The sequence below is a fragment of the Chiloscyllium plagiosum genome, unplaced genomic scaffold, assembly GCF_037043375.1.
Source record: "Chiloscyllium plagiosum isolate Xiang-an unplaced genomic scaffold, Cpla_swu_hap1 HiC_scaffold_24, whole genome shotgun sequence".
Classification (NCBI taxonomy): Eukaryota; Metazoa; Chordata; class Chondrichthyes; order Orectolobiformes; family Hemiscylliidae; genus Chiloscyllium; species Chiloscyllium plagiosum.
In genome coordinates this window covers 39,221,543-39,243,498 of record NW_028270162.1, presented here as the reverse complement: position 1 = coordinate 39,243,498, position 21,956 = coordinate 39,221,543, and the positions used below count along the sequence as shown (strand labels likewise).

At 39.0% G+C, this 21,956-nt stretch overlaps 1 long non-coding RNA gene across 2 annotated transcripts in view; it reads right to left on the bottom strand.

Moving 5' to 3' along the window:
• Positions 1-227: 227 nt before the first annotated feature.
• The window catches only part of LOC122562728 (uncharacterized), a 37,534-nt gene continuing 15,805 nt past the window's right edge, over positions 228-21,956 (bottom strand). For both annotated transcript variants that reach the window (XR_015761270.1, XR_006315395.2), the window contains exon 3: positions 228-12,461. This is a non-coding gene — a long non-coding RNA (uncharacterized LOC122562728). The remainder of the gene's footprint in view (positions 12,462-21,956) is intronic.

Sequence of the window (21,956 nt, the reverse complement as noted above, 5' to 3'; positions counted from 1 at the left end):
GCCTTGGGTGGTTTAATGAGTTAAGTTTGGTAAGGTATGGACAGAGAACTCAGTAGGCCTTGTTACCACTGTCCAATGATATTGATACCTCCAATGAATCCTTTTACTAGATTGGAAAAAAAATTGAGACTTGTAACAAGCTATAGCAATAAACCAGATTACTTATTAAGTTCATTTTTTTCCTTCCATTAAGTTATATTCGACTGAATTTTAAGTTTTGGGGCAAAGTACGGGTCACATTGAGTTTGGTGGAGTGACGACATAAGGCTAAGTGTGTCATCTCGTTATTTCTTACCAAACTTGTTGCATTAATTGGTATCTGAGACCTCATGGCAAGAATCCCATCTGTTTGTGTGCCATCTCATTATGTACCCTTCCTGAAACACCTTGCCACTCATTGGAGATCCCAGAATTATTTGCCACATCACTGGTGCTGGTGCCATATTTAAATCATCATTGTTTGCTTTTTAGTTTTTTTTATTAATTTTTCTCCAAAAATTAACAGCAATGCCAAGATGCAATCACAAACAATAAACAACAGTAAACAAAACCCGACCACCCTCCGGAAGGCACATGCTTCCCCAAAAAATATGAAGAACAAAATGACAAGCAATTATTATAAATATAAACATGTACAAAGCACACAACATAATAAATGAAACCAGCAGTAAGATAACTGCATTAACAAAAGAAAAAGGAAAAAAAAATGAGAAAAAGCATCGCCACAACAAATCTAGAACAGTTAAAAAGACAAAACCCTTAGCAAACAGCATTGTGCATCTGAACAAGCACTGTTGGTCTGGAGTTGCCTTGCATGGTTCCCATCAATTACCCCATATATGCGAGACAGGGAGCAATTAGAATTGGTCAAATGGAGAGCCTCCTTTATCTTTTTAGATGCATATTACATTATTTTTAAGTTATGCGTATTATGTTGCTTAAACTAACTTATTGCCTGAGAAGTAGTTCTTGGGGGACTTGCGGAGGTTAGTTTGGTGAAATTCTAAAAATAGACACTAAATGGCTGTTGAAATGTGTCTTTAGAGAAGTTTTGTTCTCATAATCTACAACATGAACTGGCTTCTAGGTGCTAAACCAAAATACCTAGATGTTTAACAATCAAGTGCTGATTCAATGTTATTTTCATGGAGCAGTTCGCATGGCTCCACATTGTCATTTCAGCTGAGGATGTGGAAGATGCTGAACTGACACACACAGCAGCAGATTTCAAAATTTCCACTAAAATTGCACATTTCTCAACAGAATTATGAAAGGACTCAGATTTATTTTAGTCTTGTTTCACATAATATTAATGAAAAATGATAAGACCATTAAGAAACATTCTTCACAAAACCCTGACAGTTGCAATGGACTCCAGGATGTGCAACATACTTGAAGACTGTGAGATTTGATTTACTGTATATAAAATGGAGTAATTTCTACTTTGCCCGCAATTGGCAATGTTGGCTCAATTTGCACCAGAATTGTACTCATTTTGAAAAGAGGTTAGATTAGATTAGATTAGATTAGATTACTTACAGTGTGGAAACAGGCCCTTCGGCCCAACAAGTCCACACCGCACCGCAGAAGCGCAACCCACCCATACCCCTACATTTACCCCTTACCTAACACTACGGGCAATTTAGCATGGCCAATTCACCTAACCTGCACATCTTTGGACTGTGGGAGGAAACCGGAGCACCCGGAGGAAACCCACTCTTCCCTCAAGTTTCATCTCAAACTGATTTACATATTTCCTAGCACAAATCCTAACCTGAACAAACACTACTGAGTGTAAACTTCAGTTCATAATCTTTCCATCCACATTAATATTGATTTCAATGTTTCAGAAAAGAATTAAAATGTATTTTCAAATTACCAGTGAAATGGCACACTGAAACGTATATTTCTGAATTTTTTTACAAGGATTTATTGGGTCTTGCGTATTTGAGACTTATATAATTTGAATGTTGGTTGTACATGTTTCATCTCCTCTTTCACTGTTATGAGTTTCCTGAAACATGTCAAATTGATGTCAACCAGGACTAGGAAATGAACAAGTGATCCTTGAAGAATTTGACTAGAGAAAAGCCCATCTGCTCCATTTATATGTATTCTTATTCCCACAGAGACTCTTGTAATATTATTGTGATCTGTTTTCAGTCCTAATGCCAAACATTATTTTGAATTCATAAAACTGAACACTTCAACTCAGGGCTGTAGAGAATGTCAGGATGTCAAGTCAGCAGAGAGACTGGGCAATCTAATTATTATTGACATTTGTGTTTTAAGTATTTTGTTGCATTTAACTGCTGGAGCACATATTTCCATTTTACTTACTCCCACAAGACCTCACAAAATAAGTTCTTGTTCAGGAATTGTCAGCATAATTTTGTCTAATTAAATGTTATTTTTATTAGAAAATGAAAACCTGCTATTTGTGACTTTTGGTGTGTGTAAACCAAGTTGTACAGCAGAAGTCAAATATCTGTCATGGTTTCTGACTTGAGACAAAGCATTCCAATAAATTTGTACAAAATTTGGAATCAATTATATATTAACAGCAATATTTCATTCTCTTTAATTTGGTGGTGTAAAGACTTGTGGTGCACAGATGAAAACAGAAAATTTATTGAAAGTCTTACACTTGTGGTTATGATAGGCATCAGAATTAAGACAAATCCCTTATTTTGTTTCCTGATGACTCCTCACTCATAGTTGCTTCATTATATTTGGAATTAATCCAACATGCCTCATGCTGAGCTGTGTATCATTTGTTCTTATTAAAAACATTAGATCGAACTCAGCAATACATCTAGAAAGGATTAGACGTTGAGATCTAATGCTGTAGTGTTGATACTCTTTTACTTCATGCCAATTGTTATACATAATGCTCACACTGTTTTGAGTGTTGGGCTAATCCATACACAATTTCTATGTTTGTACAATGAGACAATATTGCTTGCTCAAACCACTACAAAAGAATCGAAGAATTATGAATGTAAATGCTCCAGCACACATTAGTTTATCAGTGATAAAGCATATGCTATAAACCTAAAGTAAGTAAATGAAAACACTAGATAGATCTCCACAGATCAAGCAGCATTTGTGGAGAGACAGTTTACATTTTAGATGTGAACACTGGAATTGGAGATACAATTCTGAACAATTCCCAAAATCATAACTGGTCCTTACCCTCATCACAAATGTTGCCTGACTTGTTGACAGATTCTGGTTTTGGTTCAAGATTTTTAGCAATAGAGTTTTGACTAAGTTCCAAGTTAGGGTTTTCCAAGTGTTAAGGACCAAGCCAGACCCCTCAAAACATTTCAAGAATGTAGCCCAAACCCAAACTTTGCTCGTTGTTTTAAGCAGGTGTAAAGGGATATTCCAGGGGAGAATCATCTGGTCAAACCACTTAGTTTTAAACAAAACTGAATTTATTTAGAAGATTACTAAATGAAACACAAACAACAGAAAACAGAATACCAAATAAGTTAACCTCTTTAAAAACCCAACAGATATCCCAACTTAATCATGCTGTTCCAAATACGAGCAACAATCCCCATAAACACCCCTGGGCACAAAAGGTAAAATCCAACACAAGTTCTTACAGGATGGAAGTCAGAGAGATAAAGTACCAACCTGGACCTGTTTCTGTGTCCAGTAGCCTTTCTTTTCATGTGACTGCTAAAGAAAATACCAAACCAGAGACAAGCTGAGGTGGGAGAACTGGCCACACCCTTTTCATTGTACAAGTTTTTTTTATTTGAAAGTCTTCTGCATGAGGCAGTATCTGTTAGCTATTATTAAATTGGCCTTAAAATCCTTCAACCTCCAGACTTTTTGGAGTCTATATTGTTTAGGACTTCTCTGAAAAGAAAGCTAAGGACTACATACCTTGTTAAAGGAGCAACTTTGTCACACAAGGTGGAGTTCCAACTAACAAAACAAGTAATCCTTTCCAATCAGAATCAAAACCGTGAAATATAACATTCAGAAACACCAATGCTTTGTTAACAAAGCAGGCTTTATATTTGAGAGTGTGGTATTGGAAAAGCACAGCCGGTCAGGCAGCATCCAAGGAGCGACATTTCTGGCTAAGGCCCTTCATCAGGAATGCCTCATTCTGAAACATTGATTCTCCTGCTCCTCCAATGCTACCTGACTAGCTGTACTCTTCTAGCACCACACTCTCGACTTTGATCTCCAGCATCTGCAGTCCTCACTTTCTCCTAGTTTTTACATTTGCTGCAGTTATCTAGAATGATCAGAGGTCTTTGTAGAATAAATCTCCCAATTTGAAATTACCAAAATTCAGAAAGCAATCTCAATATCTTTGTGATGACATCATTATAATAATTGGTTTGGAAGCAAATTGTTTCTGTTAGCTGAAATGGGTGCTTACTGAAGACATGTCCAAATGGCATCTATGGCTTTAATGCTGGGAGGGTTTACACAATAAATTAACTTTCAAAATAACTGCGAATGCTGTAAATCAGAAACAAAAATAGAGAGTGTTAGAAAAGCTCAGCAGATATGGCAACACATTTGGAGAGAAATCAGAATTAATGTTGCGGGTCAAGTGACCCTTTCTCAGAAATTAACTTCCATGTTAAATCAAGCTAGATTTATCCTGGAACAAATTATATGGAAATTAGTGCTCCAAATCTGTAAGATATATTTTTCTCTTAAATCAAACAACTCTTTTTTTTATATTCTTACTTTTTTTAATATTCTTAATCTGATGTAAAGGCTCTAAATAGGGATAGCATCCCAAGACCAAAAATGAAAAGATGTCCACATGGATGTATGGAAGGGAAGTCATATTTGATAAACATTTGGAGCATTTTTGAGAATGTAACTAACACACCAGATAAAAGGGAAACAGTGGATATGGTATAGTGATTTTCAGAAGATTTTCAATAGGTTCCACACAGGATCTTTGTAAGGAAAATTAGACCAGATTGGATTATATGAACTATATAGTGATACAGATTGAGAATTAGTCAATGGACAGAAAATACAGATTAGAAGTATACAGGTTATTCTCAGGTTGTCAGGCTTTGACTGGTGGAGTACAGCTCAAAACACAGGTTTTACAATCTAAATAAATGAAGTGGATATGGGGACCAAATGAAATATCTCCAAGTTTGTAGATGATACAAAACTAAGTGGGAAATGTGCTTTATGAGAAGGATGCCAATAGGCTTATAAGGGATTTAGACAGGCTAAGCAATAACATGGAAAATGGAAAATGGAATATAATGTGGAAACAGGTGAAGTTATAGAGACATAGAGTCATAGATCATGGAAACAGATCCTTCAGTCCAAGCAGTCCATGCCAAACATAATCCCAAACTAAACTAGTCCTACCTGCCTGATCCTGTCCCTTCAAGTCTTTTTTAAATCTCTCTTCTCTTACCTTAAAAATGTGCCCCCAGTCTTGAAATCTGCCATTCTAGGGAAAAGACAACTACCATTAACACTATCTATATCCCTCATTATTTTATAAACTTCAATCAGATTGCCTCTCAACCTCCTACACTCCAGTGAAAATATCCCAGGCCATTTTTTACAACTCAAATCTTCCATACTCTGCAACTTCCTGGTAAAACTCTTCTGAACCCTCTCCTTCCTATAATTGGACAACCAGAACTGAATACAGTATTCCAGAAAAGGCCTCAGCAATGACCTAAAACCTCAACATGATTTCTTAACTCATTTACTCAATCGACTGTGTAATGAAGGTAAATGTGCCAATTGACTTTTTAACCACCCTGTCTGTATGTGATGCAAGCATCAAAGCATTATGTACTTGCACCCCTAAATCTCTCTGTTCTATAACATTACCTAAGGCCCTACCGTTTAATTGTATAAGCCCTATTCTTGTTGGCTATACCAAAATGCAATATCTTGCATTTATCCAGACTGAACTCCATCTGCAATTTTTCAGCCAATTGACCCATTTGATCAAGATCCCTTTGTAATCTTAGAAGTTGTCCACTGTAGGAAGAATAGAAATGCAAAGCATTGCTTAAAAGGTAAGAGAATGGGAAGCATTGATGTCCAAAGGGATTAGTGTGTGCTTGTACTTAAATCATTGAAAGCCTAACATGCAGGTGCAATAGGCAAATAGAAAGGCAAATGGTACCTGACCTTCATTGCAAAAAGATTTGAGTACTGGTGTAAAAACATCTTCCTGCATCTGTTTTAGTCTTGTTACTTAAGGAAAGATATGCTTGTCACAGAAGAACTACAACAAAACGTTAACCAGACTGAACTCTAGGATGGTAGAATTGCACTATGAAACGAGATTGAGAAGACTGGTCTATATTATCTAGCATTTAGAAAAATGAGAGGTGGTCTTATTGAAGAACACAGAATTCATAGAGGGTACATGTCTGACTTGGGTATCTAGAACATGAGACAGAGTCTCAAATTAGAACTCAGACAAAGAGGACTTCCTATATTGAGAGGGTGAGATATCTTTGCAATTCTTTACCGCTTTTGGCATGGAAACTCAATCATCAAGTACATCCTCAACAGAAATGCCAGGCATTAAAGGTAGCAAAATATTTGTGGATAATGCAGGAAAATGCTGATGAAATAGAAGATCAGCCAAGATCAAGCTGAATGACAGTGCAGGTTTGAAGAACCAAATGGCCCACTTCTGTTCCTATTTCCAATGTTCCTATGTTCCTGTGTAATAAATAATGTCCTATATGCCGATTGCTACAAAGAACCCTCAGGAAAAGTTCACAATGTTCTTGTCATAAAATGAATCAACCACATTAGTTAGGTTCTCTTTGAAATATAATTTAGCACTTGCATTTATTTTTGAAACACGTCCATGGTATAATTGATTTTCAGTGCACTTAGATACTGAGTAATAACATATTATAACAATTATGATGTTCTCATTGGTACTGACATATTTCCCTAAACATTCCTCATGGCAGTATTTAGGGTACAGCCCTTTATGCAAAAAGTTGCTGTGGCTAAGCACATAGGATTATAAAGTCTCATAAATAGCATCATCACTCTCAAAGATTTGCCCATCCAGAGAGATTATATTTCAGATGTTATGACGCAATTCTAATTTTGATCATTTTTATTTCAAAGAAAGTATTTCCAAATGAATTCAATTTGATTTTAGCAATAAAGTGAATTCCCACACCTCAAAACCATTGAGAATGAATGGGAGGAGTAAGGGTAGTTTGGAAAAAATAATGATGGAAATTTCTGCAGTGATAGTGGACATTAAACATTTAATTATCTTATCTCACAGAGTTAATGCTCCAACTCATCGTATTGGAAATGACTCTTTTCATCAGTGTCTGGTAATCTGAAAGCACACTGGTTGCAGAAGGCTCAAAGTTTGGTTAACAATCCTGCTGGTGAAACCAGAAAGGGATCTGAGGCACCAGCCTCTTGCTGTGAAGAAGAGAGAGAGAGAGAGAGAGCTGATGCAAGAATTGTCAGTCACAAAGCTGGGAATATTATATTGTCTAAAGAAAATAATGTTATCTTTATCCAGGGCCATTCAAAGTATAAAGCTGACTCAGATAATTATGCTGTACTTTTATTTGGTTTCTTGATCTTGAGCAGGTTATGCTATATTTCTTGGGTTAAAGTGAAAAACATAAATTCACTTGCTGCATATGAAGTAAAGCAGGTCAGTGATTTTGATCTGGCCTCTCACCACTAAAAGATCAGTGAAGGGTACATGCAGAGAGGTGTGAAAGACACAGGGCAGGATTTTTTTCACAGGGGAAGGGTTTCCTGGGTTGAGGAATGCATGGTTGTTGATCATGCCAGACCCACATCCAGTTAACAGCTCATTCAATGTTAAGTGGCTGGAGATTGGGCTTCCGGCCCTCTCTCTGACCAAAATCCTGCTTTATGGGACTTTCACTAATCTGATTGGCAGGCAGCTCTGCAATCCAAGCTGTGCCAGTAGCAACAAGGACCAGAACTGAGGCTACAAACACTCCCCAGCGTGTAAATCCCAGAGTCCATGACCTGGTAAATGTGGGTGGTTTCTCAGCAGGGAGGGTAGGTGGGACCCATGGGAGATAGGGAAACATGGGACAAGGATCTTCACACAGAGACTATGGTATAGGTTGCACCCTTAGAAGGCAGACCTTGTTGAAAGTATGGGAGCTTGTCGTGGAATTGGGCTCTTGAGAAACTCATCCTTCCCAAGGCCCAAGTGGGGATGCAGTGAGGTTTGTCCAAGAATTCTTCCTGCCAGCCTTACAACTGAGGCTGGGCAGGAACAAATTTTAGGCTACACTTAAGTGCATCAGCTGAAGCAAGGGCAGGAAGACCTCACCCACCTTCAGTAAAATTGCAGCCAGATTGGGTGCATGTATGAAGGTGATGTCAAGGCCAAATGAGAAATTTTCCGGGATACTGACTACAAACACGCTGAATGTAAAGTATAAAATTCTGCCCATAATGTTTAGTTGCTAAGGTAATAATCATGCATATTAACATCAACTCCCAGTATCTTGTCTGTTGTGTCCTTAATGCAAACAATTAGAATGTTAAAGGCAGGCTTGAAGTCTGAAACAGTGAAACTATTTAATATTGTATTTGTGTTTCATACATTCATAATAATGTCTCTTTGCCCAATATTTTAGCTAATTGTATTTTAAGCAAGTTTATCTTACATAAAACAATGACCAGAATAATACAAATATATAGCTGCTAATATCACAGTAATAACTTATTTGATGCTTGATTCTATCTAATAATGTCCCTACTGTTGTGCCCATACATGTGACAATGCTGAAATAATGTATTGAGTTTAATCTTTATCAATTAAGAGGGGGAGAATCTGACTCTAATCTAATGATGTCTGTACAGTAAATAAGGTTTTTGGGTACTTTTACTTGCAATTGTATTCTCAATTTACTAAATGATTGGAGAGTTTTCATTGTAAACCAGAAATCAATCAAACATTTTGTTCCTGGAAGAGCTCTTGAAATTCTATAAAGGGATGGCAAAATATCTTGGAAAACACAAAATAAAGGGCATTCAGTTTTATTTACATTCAGATGCTGAGGGCTAAACCACAATCTATACAAAGTATTTTCAACCTGCAAAATGCATGAGTTTAAGTTTCTGCTGCACAACTGCTTGCTCTCAGTAGAAGGGTTCATTGCATATTGCACTTAAGTTTAAGAGTGCATATAATTGATACATAATTTACTCAAATAATGTTGATCTAAAAGACTTAATGATCCATCCTATTTTGGATCACATTTTTTTTTATTTAAGACTGTAGCTATACAAACATTGACAAATTATGGTTATCACTGCTTCTGATAAAAAAAATTGTTGTCTTTGTCAGTAGATAATGCAGAATCTGGGTGTGACACTGGGTACTGATGTGTATTTTTTTCTTGATTTGGGAATAATCTATTTTCTTTGATAGACCAGACAGCTCTTGCTCTTCATATATTGCATTATATTTAAGATTGGAATTGTAAGAAGAAAATATGTTGCATTTCTAAAGAGAGAAACATTAAATTCAGTTTTGTGCATAATAGCTGATTACTGTATTAGAATAAATGTCCTATGATTGAAGCAAGTGCAAATGTGCAGGGCATTTCTGCCAATCAATATAATATATATTTTATCTCTTGTTCTTTTTAAATTTGAGAATGACAGTTCTTTCGAAAGATGCCACCTGAATGAGGGAATAGCAATATTCAATGCCCCAGAATTTGGATTCACGTGATGGTGAAACTATCATACTCATCTTAATTAAAGCATACAACTGACAGCAACTTCTAGCATTCACACAAGTGTAACTAAAGACAAAAACACTGAAGTTGTCAGTAGTACTGTGCTTGACTACAGATACCCTGTTGCAATCTTTGTGAACAGAGCTAATAATTTGAAATGAACCACAAATTTTTACAGACTAATCTCGCCATGAAAAAAAATGATTAATGTTCAGCCTTACTGGCTAAGGTGTCATTTAATTTTTAATTACTCATGAACCATCGCTCTGATCTTGAAAGGTTAATTTTACAAGCATAGAGGGGCACTTCCTCAGAATATTTAAAATCTGCATTTTTTTTAAACAATGACTTTAAAACTTTTTCTTATTTTAAAGACATAGATTTTATATTTCAGTTTCTACCATAATCTAATGTCAAGTTCCAACTCTTTGTTTCACTTTCTGTGAAATGATTTTCACAATCCATCATCTTTACCTCCTACATTGCTAACTGGGAAAACTCTTCAAGCTAACTGGCCAACCAGTCCATCTCATGGCCATTGACTATTGTCATGTAGCACAGTCTCCTGTAGATGACACAAGGTTCAAATTCACATCAGATTGGAAATCAGTGCCCAGGAGGCTGCTAAACCTTTATGGGTTGCTTTTACCAAGTTCAGTTGTGGTATTGCCCATTGGCTGTTGGCTGCACATCCAGGCTATGAATTTTTCAACAGTTCCTTAGTTTTGCTCACACAGTTCCACTGCATATATATAGCAACATACACCTGAAAAGATTTTGCTGTTTTGGTTTGAGAAAGTAGTTTAAAACTAACAATTATGGTTAAGACTGTTTTAATTTTTTTTAGTTTCTGCACGTTTCTTTTCAGTTAAATGTAATTTTGTATGCTATAGTCTGTGTTTGGAACATGAAGTTTTCTATTGATCTAGAGAGACACAGGAGAACCTGACAGTTCACATTTTATGATACTTTGGCTAATCGGAAGGGTTCATTGACTGCTCTGTATCGATGATAACTAAGATATTTAGCAAATGTTTGTTTAAAATTAAGTATGTTGGGGGAGCGGAGTTAGGCGGCGACAATAAAATGAAAGTACAGGAAAGAAACTGATTTAAAACAAAGTGCAAGCTATCATAACCATACCAATCGTTTATGATTTTGTACAATGTAGAGTTGTCTTAAATTAACTTTGGAATAATTCATAAGCTACTTAAAGAAATTTGATAGCCAAGTTGAAGACTACAGCTTGAATTCCCTCCTCCAGCATCTTAGTTGCTCATCCGCCCTAACCTACCATTGTCTTGTTTCATGACCTCATTAAAGGACTTCCTGGAAAGGCTATTAATTCATAATACGCATTTCTGCTGCAGACGACGAATGTATGTCGCTAGCCATCCAGCCGTGATGGTTCCGCAATAGTCTAGGATATTGAATGTAACGACAGAATGCTCAAAACTTAAATTAATAGCAACAACAACAACTTACATTTAGGCAGCGCCTTTAACATAGTAAAACATCCAAGGCATTTCGGACAAGATTTATAGATCAGCATTGATTGGAGGCTCCAGCATTTTGGACATGCTCGCCCAAGCTTACGATTTCATAAGTCTTATCAAGAAAGTCACAATCAAGCCTAAGCGTCACATATGTTCTGGGATATAACTCTTGTTGAACTGTCACTGCATAGTTCATAAAGGTCATTTGTTAAATGTTTCTATTTCTGCAGCAGTTTTTCTACTTGTTTCCCACTGTCGATGTTTCTGTTTGTGATGATACTTAGTGCCAATTCGCAATGGGCGTCTCTCGTTCATTCTTCATTCTTTCTTTGCCTGTTACGGACTTTCAAATCGATGTTTACTTCTGTTTATTTATGATTATTCCCCCTCCCCTTTTGTTTGCCTCCACCATAAACATGAGCACCCTCCCCCATTGGAATGGTAAAAGTTGAAGGCACTGCTATTTATTTCAATTAAAGATTTTCTTTGCAATCGCCAAATACACCCAGATATCCACAAGTGTTGGAAAATCCTGGTCGTTTCCTGAGAGTTCTCTGTGAGATTTGACGTTCAGAGTTCACTATCAATCGACCAGAGCTCTCACGTTAATCAATGTCAACCTCCTTTGTCTATGCGAGCTTGTCTCCCTCCACAGAGAAAAAAACTCAATCACCGACATTTCTCCAACTTTCGTGTCTTACTAATAGCAATATGTTCTCTAAATTATTGAAAAATGAGACTGACTTATTGTTAGTGATTTAAAAATATCTAACTTGTTTCTGTTGATCGCCGAACATAGCCTCTTTCAACAGCGTTTCTCTCAGAACATCACTGTAACTGGCATACCCCATGCCTCATGTTTAGTCTGCGACTTTGTTTGGAGGGTCACATTACCCAGGCCTTATAACTTAGCTGTTTACGCGTAACGTTCACAAAGTTCTGAGCTGGTCAAAAAAAAACAGTTTGACATGTAATAATCCTGGTGCTGAAGAAAAGCAATTGAAACTGCCTTTATAAATAATGTCATCGTTTTGGTGTCTTGACTGTCGTTTCGGAGTCATTGCAATTTGCCGTTTTGCTGAACAAAATAACTTTTTCTTTGCATTTGTTTGAAAGAAGTTGATACTTAGTGCCAATTCGCAATGGGCGTGTCTCGTCACTGGTACAAGCTGTGAGGATTCACATGGCACGTAACCCACTCATTCTGCTGGAAGATAAAATTGCAATATTCTTGGTTAGATTGCATTTCAGTTGCGAAATCAACTGAAGCAGATTTAACCAGTTCGTACATTGGCCTGTGCTCTGGCACAACATTAATTCTAATTATAAGATCATTTCCACGACTCATTTGCAAGGTTCGTGAACCGTCAACTCGTGGCAATCTAAAAGATTATCAGGCATTAAATTTGTGCAAGTAAACCAAAATTCGGAATTCAGTCAAAAAGTAAAAGCGTCATATATATGTATAAAAACAAGCATTAATTTTAAATAATATATACATATGACCTATGAGTGCCCAATTTGTTTAATCATTTCTATTTCACGATACCAAGTTTACTGTGCGGCCTAGGGAAGTGCAATTACATGAGCATTCTTGGTAAATTTCCAGATTCTACCCGCTCGCCATGGAAACTTCAGCTAAGATGTCCAATCATCGGAGACTTTCATCGTTAGCTTCACCAGTGTAGCTAAATGACGTAGCAAATACGTCGAGCTGGTTATGATTTAATAGATAAGTATTGAAATAAACGTTCCTGCAGATATGGTAATATAGCTTCCGCCAAGGTTGCATTGTGCTGACGAGAATGTTACATGGGGAAGCGTGAGAGTGGTCCGAGGAAGAGAAGATCTCTGATCCATACACGTCAGGTAGATTGAGGAGAGGGGAGTATCCTGGAAGTGAATTGGAACTGTGCTGGGTGTCAGTGTTACATTTATAGATTCACAAATAGTCCGAGATAGAAAGTGAGCCGTGTGTCAGTCCTACTTACAGTGTTTATCCACTAACAACACTGACACCTGAGACTGCATTACTCAACAAGACTGTTGGCTAGCATCTTACATCACACAGGCGAGGCTGGAGATGGAATGCATTTTTAAAAATTGTTTTAGCGAACTTACATCACAGATTACCTCTCAAACGCTGTTTTAAAAAATCAATGCAATTAAAATAATCACACAGTGAAACATTCATAGATTTATCAGAGTGCTGTCAGTAGAATAAATGCAGATTTCTTATCCAAATGCATTGAAGGCAGTAACATTTTACAAAGAATTATTTGGTGTTATAATGTGCATCTGGACGACAGTTTAATGCATGACATGAGAAGTGCAGGTTATGAAGTTATGTGTGTGCACATATATTTATATAGTCTATATATTTGTTGATCATATTTATGTATATTGTATACATTCTATATATCCATGTTAGCGATGCCCTCCGTTCATTTGCTCAAAGGCATGAACAACTTACATGAAATATTGAACCTGCAAATCCGGAGACGCCCAACAACAGACCCAATCAAAAGAAATGAACCCAGAGCCAAACAAACAGCATGGAGAAGTCATGGTCGGAGGCACAGGCAAAACAAGAGAAGTTAAAGGAAGCTCTTAAAGGAAGAGAGAGAGGAGGAAGGGAACAGAGACGCCTAGAGACTGGAGCCCAAATCATGAGGCCCGGGTACCTGAAAATAAGGCCAAGGTTTCCAAAGATGATGATCTAAGAGCATGGCTCCAGGCTCGGGTGAATTTCTCGAGATGGGAAGCAGCCAACCCATACATAATCCATATTAATAAAATAGCCAGTGATCCTTAAAGCCATTACTGTCCCTTAATTGAACAGAACTCCAGCGACTATTTTCTAGCCCTGCCTCTTTTCTCGAAGAATGAATCTTAAATTTGAAAATACCTCCACAACTGTTTGGGAGATTCATCGTTTAAACAGAATGCAATAAGCCCAGATTCTATTTTTTAACCTGTTATTTTAAAACAGAATTTAAACCGTCGGTGAACCGGCCAGAGATTAGAGACAGCAATTTTTAATGACCACATTGTGTAATGAATATCTGAGTTCGTATAGGTTACCTTCGAAGCGTGTGTCCACCTCTAACCCAGAATAAGAGAGGATTTTCACTTTGAATGACCTTATTGAGAGTTTATTGATGGCGGTGAAATGAGGTCTGCATTTTTTCACTGTCAGACCCGGGTAAGATATGCTTGCGATCAAAGACTACAATTTGGCGTGTAAATTTATCGCACTCGAGAGAAACAATACCTGACATTATCCCCGAGGAAATACAATGCCCAGGAAGAAACCGAAACGCCAGGAAACTATTTCTGTATTGAAAAATACAGATTGACCGATTTGCAAAAAAAAGTATCGGAGTATAGAAATGCCAGTGCTTGTGGAGAGTAGTATCGATATGATCAAACTAGCCGCCAGACCAAAACGAATCGAGTTGCCTTGCTTTTCAGTAATCAGTAACTGAAGGCAGAAACACTCAGATAGGTACATTTATAGAAGCAAGAAAATGTGTTTCTAAGTAAAAGCGGAGACGACCACAGTCTGTTATATAACTACCGCAATAGTTGATTAAGTAATGCCAATAACTGAAAAGGTATACTGTAAATTACGATTTGCCCAACAACGGATTGCAAGGTCAATTTGTGGAATGCTTGTTACAACAGAAGACATAAGCTCCAAGGCAGGTAATGTCCTTTCTGCAGCATCAGCCCCAATATCAACATCGACTGAAACTCCCCAGAAATTGCTCTGGTAATCAATCATCGGTTTCAATCGCAAATGCAAAGCGAAAAATGAGCTTTATTCGGCGCCTAAATTGAACTAATTAGTGGTTTCCAGGAATAAACCAGTTGCTTTGATGTTTAAAGTTGGTGCAGTCTATAACTGGGTGAAATAATTCGGCACCACGGTCGAACCTATCAAAGTGCAAACGACTTTCAACATCGGGAAACAAATGAAAACCTTACGAGATCAAATCGCATAAGTGACTCTCGTCAGTCAATATCTGGACTTAACGGGTTATAAAGGCACCATTAGGTAATAGGGTTAGAGGAATAATGCCTTTACAATTTAATAATGAAGCGTTCACTTTCAAGAGAATCCCACAAGCAACTCGGGAGTACTATGATGGTCTACATTCAGGTTTTTTCTGGCTTGTCTGGATCCTGACTGAACTGCTGTAAAATATGACTCTTGGGATTGTATGTATTCCTATGTGTTTGCACCTCACTTGCTTCTATTTACTGATTTGTACAAAAATGAAATAGTGCAGATACTGGAGATCTGAAATAAAGGCAAAAAACCTGCAGATGCTGGGATCCAAGGTACACAGGCAAGAGGCTGGAAGGACACAGCAAGGCAGGCAGCATCAAGAGGTGCAGAAGTCAACATTTCGGGTGTAACCCTTCTTCAGGACTGGGGGTGGGTGTAGGGAGAGCTGTAGGTAAAGAGCGTAGCAGGGGCAGGGTTGTGAAGTGAGGATAAGTGAAGACAGAGGGTACAACCTGGTTGGTTGATGGGAGGAAGGAGTGGAAGGTGGGGGAGGGACTGGGAATGGAGTAGGGGATGGGAAGGGAGGTTATTTGAAATGGGAGAACTCAAAGTTGAGTCCTCCAGCCTGTAGTTTGCCCAGGCGGAAGATGAGGTGTTGTTTCTCCAATTTGCAGTTTGGTTCATTGTGGCAATGGACGATGCCAAGGATGGTCATGTTGGAAAGGGAGTGGGAAGGGGAATTAAAATAGGCAGTGACTGGGTGATCCGATCGGCCTCTGCGGCCTGCTAAGATGCTTGGCGAACTGTTCCCTAAGTTTACATTTGGTCTCCCAGTGTAGAGAAGACCACATCAGGAGCACCTGATGCATAAACTAGGTTGGAAGAGAGGCAGGTGAACTGCTGTCTCACCTGGAAGGACTGTTTGGGGCCTTGGATGGAAGTGAGAGAGGTGGTGTACTACCAGGTTTTGCAACTGTTCCCGAAGGTTTCTAGGGGTTCGGAGGTGGGTGGGTTGGTGGGTATGGTGGCACTAACCAAGAATTGCTAAAGGGAATGGCCCTTACAGAAGGCAGAGAGGGATGGGGAGGGGAAGATGTTCTTCATGGTTGGATCTAGTTGGAATTGGCAGAAGTGTTTACGTTTGATGCATTGGTTGCAGAGACTGGTGGGGTGGTATGTGAGGACAAGGGATCACTGTCTTTATTGTGTTTGAAGGGGGTTTTTAGAGCAGTTGAACTTGGAATGGGGGTAGTGTGATGGAGGGCTGTCTAGATGACAGAGGGAGGAAAAGCATGTTGTTTGAAATAGGTGGACATCTGAGATGCTGGCCAGAGGAATGTCTCCTCATCCTGCAGCTGAGGCGGAGGAATTGGGAGAACGGGATGGAGTTCTTGTAAGACATTGAGTGGGAGGAGGTATAGTCCAGGTAGGTATGGAGTCTGTGGGTTTATAGTAAACGTCAGCCTAGAGACTGTCGCCAGGAGTGGAAATGGAGAGATTAAGGAAGGGTAGGAATGTGTCGGAGATGAGCCAAGTGAATTTAAGGGCCGGATGGAAGTTGTGGGCGATGTCGATGAACTGCTCCAGTAGACATTGCTGGAGAATTGCAACAGATGTGGCAGCATCTGTGGAGAGAGAAGCAGAAGTTATGCTTTCCAGCCCGGGATATTCAGCATGAAGAAGGATCATAGCGGACTGGAAACGTTAACTCATTTTACCCTGCTCCACAGATACTGTCTGACGGGTTATGAGCGTTTTTTCAGCTCTTACCTGTGTGACATTTTGTATCAGTTTTGTGAGGAATGTGATATATGTTGCGAACGGTGTTGTTTTAAATGAGTCTTATAATATCTTCCGCATTGTGTCTAAATCCGCCACACCTTCCTTTCACGACCCTGCGATAAGTGCAGACTCTGTGAACGCAGTGTTCTTCCAGTGACAAATTTAATGCAAACCCCTTGGCACGCTTGCAAGTTTTATGTTCGAGCATGACTTCGAAATATTTTTGTTAACAATTTGTGTTTTGGATATAATTTTCCAGCTGCTTATGCTATTCACTCGTCAGATTGTTTTTGTAATTTTGATTGGGGAAAACTTTAATTGTCAATTACAGCCCAGTAGCTTGGGAACAAGTTACAGAACTTCAGGGCCGCTTGTCTCATTTTTGATAATGTTTCCCCATTTCACGAGATGCTGCCTTATTCGACTCGCCTCAAACATTTCTGCCGCACTGTTGCTACAGTGGACACACCAGGATCAGCTTGGCAGGAGAGAAAGCACCTACACAGTGAGCTCGATCCCCTTATCCAAGACCAAATTGGATTCGTACAAGAGCGACTAGGACATTTGCAGCATTTGGCAACAGAATCAACAATGGATATAGAATGGGTGACAAAATCCAGCGTACACGGGAAACCGCTAGAAACCCAACCCACAATGCTAGTGTGTTGAAAATGGCGGAAGGATTCTAAAATAGAAAAACATTTGAACCCAAGTTTGGTTGTTTTGTTCTCCAGCATTGGAGGCTCGTGCTTTCTTTCCTACCGTGTATATTGAGGACACTTCTATCCCCACTTCCATATTCAATGGGTTTGACATTTTCTTGTTATTTCAAGAGGATTGGGGCCTTCATCTCTCAAGACGGCCCAAAATACTTTAAAGTCTATTGAGTGTTTTGGAAGCACAGTGATATTGAAAATGTCAGAGAACGATTGCAGTCCTTGATTGTGACCGCTAGATGCTGCTACTCGAAGTTAGCTGTCAATGGTTAATACAAAGGTGTCCTAAAATGACCACCTTGAAAACGCCCAGTCATCTGAGCAGAATTACAGAATCCCAATAGGCGCAAAATTAGTCCAAAAATATACAGGGAATAGCAAGTAGAATTTTAAACATTGAGAAAAGATCACAAAAATCAACGGGAATACAGGACATGTGAGAGTGATTGCAAATATAACGATAATGCAAACAAAAACAAAGCTAGCGGCAGGACACTTTGTTTAAAAATCGATGTTCTCTTTCGATTACCTGACTAATAAGTCTTGAATGTAAAAGCAAGTGAGTGGAGCAACTTGGTAACCAGTAATCCAGGAATAGAAAATGCAAGACAGCATCTTTGAGTGACGACTGTTAGAATGGTTCCAGATTTTACAACCAGCTGTTATCAAACTACCTAATAGTGCAAAAACATAGACAATAGATTCAATTGCTTGAATTGACCTTGCAATCTTCATGGTTTTGGAAGCTTCAAGCGTTTTTTTTTAAATATATATAATTGATTAAACAAAACTTCAAACGATGATTTGGATTTATGGATTTACTAACGAGTCATAATACGAAACGGGATGCATAACAAAAATATAAACACACACAGCCTAATCAATCAATCATTTATGATGAGGAACATTAAGAGACATTTGCTAGCACATGGAATATAGAGACACAGCGACCCTTGAGGTGATGTGGGAGTATCGGAAGTTAAATGATGAATAAATTTATTCGGCCTAATTTGCAACCCAACGGTTCAGGTGCGCAATTTTAATTTCGTCGGTTGCTAACCTGACTCTTTTAAGTGCATTAGTTTTGAAAGATCTTAATATAGACATGTGGCCAACAGAAGAATTCTTGCTTGAGTTCACACATTATTGACAGACACTAACATATCAGCCATAATTGAATGGCGGAGCAGAGTCGATGGGCTGAATGGCCTAATTTCTGCTGCTGTGTCTTATGGTCTTAAATTTCAGGGAAATACCTTAATTCGCTCTTTTTATTATTTATATCTTCTGCATTCTTCTGCCATATTTTACATGTAAGTCCAAGCATAATCATTCCTCATAACTACTATAATCCATTGTAAACTGTGGATTAATGACGTGGCGCTTCTCTGAATAATATCACTACAGCCACATTTGATCATGTGTTGTGTTGGTTCATTACTGTGAACACAACATGCGATCAGTTCAGCACATACCTGTCACCTGTCGTACATCAACAAAGGGCCCGTGTTGTAAGCTTTGCATTTAGAGTTGCAGTCAAATAAATTGCGAACTGCTGCATAAATATTGCAATTTGGTCAAGTTTATGGGAAAAGATTTGCAATGCAAGCAAAGGACAAACTGAGATTTAGCTACGTGTCTTCCCTTGATAGATTAAAGAAACCGCACGTACGGACACTGGCCGTATAATTCGTGTCTGCATTTTTGAGCGAAGGTTAGTTAATTTTGTAAGGTGCATTAATTAAATGGATCCAATCGCGTAGCAGTCCAACTATATCAGAAATATTTCTGGGTTGAGAGTTTACCCCGGGGTATATAGTGCTTGGTGAGTATTTCCAGAAGCACAGGATAATTATCGTGCTAATTCTGACCCTCGGGGTCAGAATACAATTTCCAAACCTTAATTTTATCAACTTTTTTTGTAGTTCTGGAGTTTTATGTGCACACTTCGTTTTCGCGCATGGTAGTTTTGATTTTAATTACATCGGAACCGAAAACGGATAAAGTCTACCCGCTTTGACAACTTTCAGCTCAAGTGATATGAACAGGAATATGTGTTGTAAGCCCTTGTTCAATTGAGCGCGATTTGTGCGTCTCTCCTAGACAGAAAGCAGTATCACATGAAAACATTCGTAATGCGCTTCACAAAGCATTAACTTTCTGACACCAAGCCCTGATTGAAAAAGTGAAGGTTTCACACTTCTTTTCTCCAGGCTCTTCCATTCTTGTACAAATGAGTAAACTTCTAACCCCCCCTCAACGTCAAAGCAGCCCACCCTTGGGAAAATCATCATCTTCGGGCTACAGTATTACTCCGGGGAGAAAGTGAACTTTTGACCCCATACCTGAAATATTTCACTTTTCACGTTGAGTAATCTGTTGGTGCTTGTTTGTACGGCTCACTGTTGTTACGGATTCACTCCAGATCATGGATACACGTCCTCAATATGTATATTTAAATCACCCGCCAGTAAGTCAATGAACTTTACGATGGAGGGGTCATTTGTTGAGATGACTCCCGAGGTTTTGCTGTGTTTAGCCTCGGGGGGAAACACATTCGGGAAGGATTCCTTGGTTTTGTATTTGTTGCAGTAGCAACATTAGCAATTGCGCGACAAATTACGATCAAAGAAGTACTCGATCGACATATTTAGCATGTGGCCACATCCAACTGCAGAAAAATCCACTCCTTTTCCAACGTCTGATCTTACATTGAAACTTACAAGAGCTGCCTGGTGCTACACTGTTTCGGACCTAGATTTCCGCCTTAATTTTTAAGCACAACGGCAATGGATCTTAACTCGGAGAGAGGCGGCAAGGTCACTGTTGTGTTTAGATACCCTTATGCTGCTAATAGGTGCTCACCATAAGATAAGGATTCCATCACCACCCCGGTACAGTAATTAAGTGCTTGGCTCAATTGTACAGCAACCTGTGAATCTCAAAACCCACATTCCCACTGATGGCTTGGAGGTGTCACCGTTTTAAGTATATGTGTAATTATTGAAATCTGAAATCTCTGGTTTCAAGTTTAGTTGCTTGGAAAAGTGCAAGGATCCAGATAGTGGCGGCCATCCAAGTACAGGTTTCCAGCTGACCCTGTGCCTGCTGAAGTCACCAGAGGTGCTATTCGGTTTACTGTCAAAACACTGGAGCCGTGATTTGACACAGCTTCGCATTTTGCCACGGTTTGCTCATTCCAGCCCCTCTCTTCCACCCCCACCTCTGCCCTCCCACCCCCAACCCCCGCAAATTCACAGCGATCAGGTCTGTCTGGCAGCAACTCGAATTTTTGCGAAGTTTGCGGGGACCGACCAGCATCATGTTTCACACAAGTACCCATCAGTCATATCGCTAAAGCATGACGGACACAGAGGGGGCACAGTGTGGCAGTTAGGGGGGGGGGGGGCGAATGCAAGGTATTACATGACTAAGAAACTCCCAGCAGTTGGTGCTGTCGGCTGTAACTCATTCGATGTGCGAATGTGTGACCTCTGTTTTACATCCCTGTCGAGGATGATCAAAAGTGACTGATGTGACCCCGAGTCTACGTTTCCCCTCTTGCTCTAACACTGCCCTCGGTGAGGCTGCTCACGGCAGGGGCAGGTTTAACATGAAACAACCAGTGCACTTGGGCGCACTGCAGTCAACTTTGGAGATCCTGCCTGTGCATTTCTTTTTTTGCGTGTGTTTTGGTCAACGAATGTCTTATTTAATGATTAAAGAGTGTCGATGTATCAGCAGTTATAAGCAAGCATGTCATTGTACATTGGAGGAAAGGCACGCGTATCTTTGATGGTTAACAGAAACAACAGCAAATGACAACTCAAATACACAATCAGAAGCAAGTAGCATGTCTTCGATTGTTGAAAGCATGTTGTGCAGAATTGGCTTTGAAAGGAATGCGCACTAATGTACATATCTGTTAAAATATGCGGTCTTATTGATCAATAAAGTGATATGCAACTTTGCAACAGTTGGCTCCCTGAAAAACTAGATGGAAGCCAATTAATCAATGTAATCGTGGCATCTGATTGCATGGTTGGTCACCTCTCTGATATTCTATTCCCATCCCCGATGACTGGAACATGATTAATATTCACCCAGAGGTTTCTGCTTCTACGGAGCACCGCCAGTTGTTATAGAAACAAATCATACATTTGCGATCCGGGGATCAATTTGCAGGAGG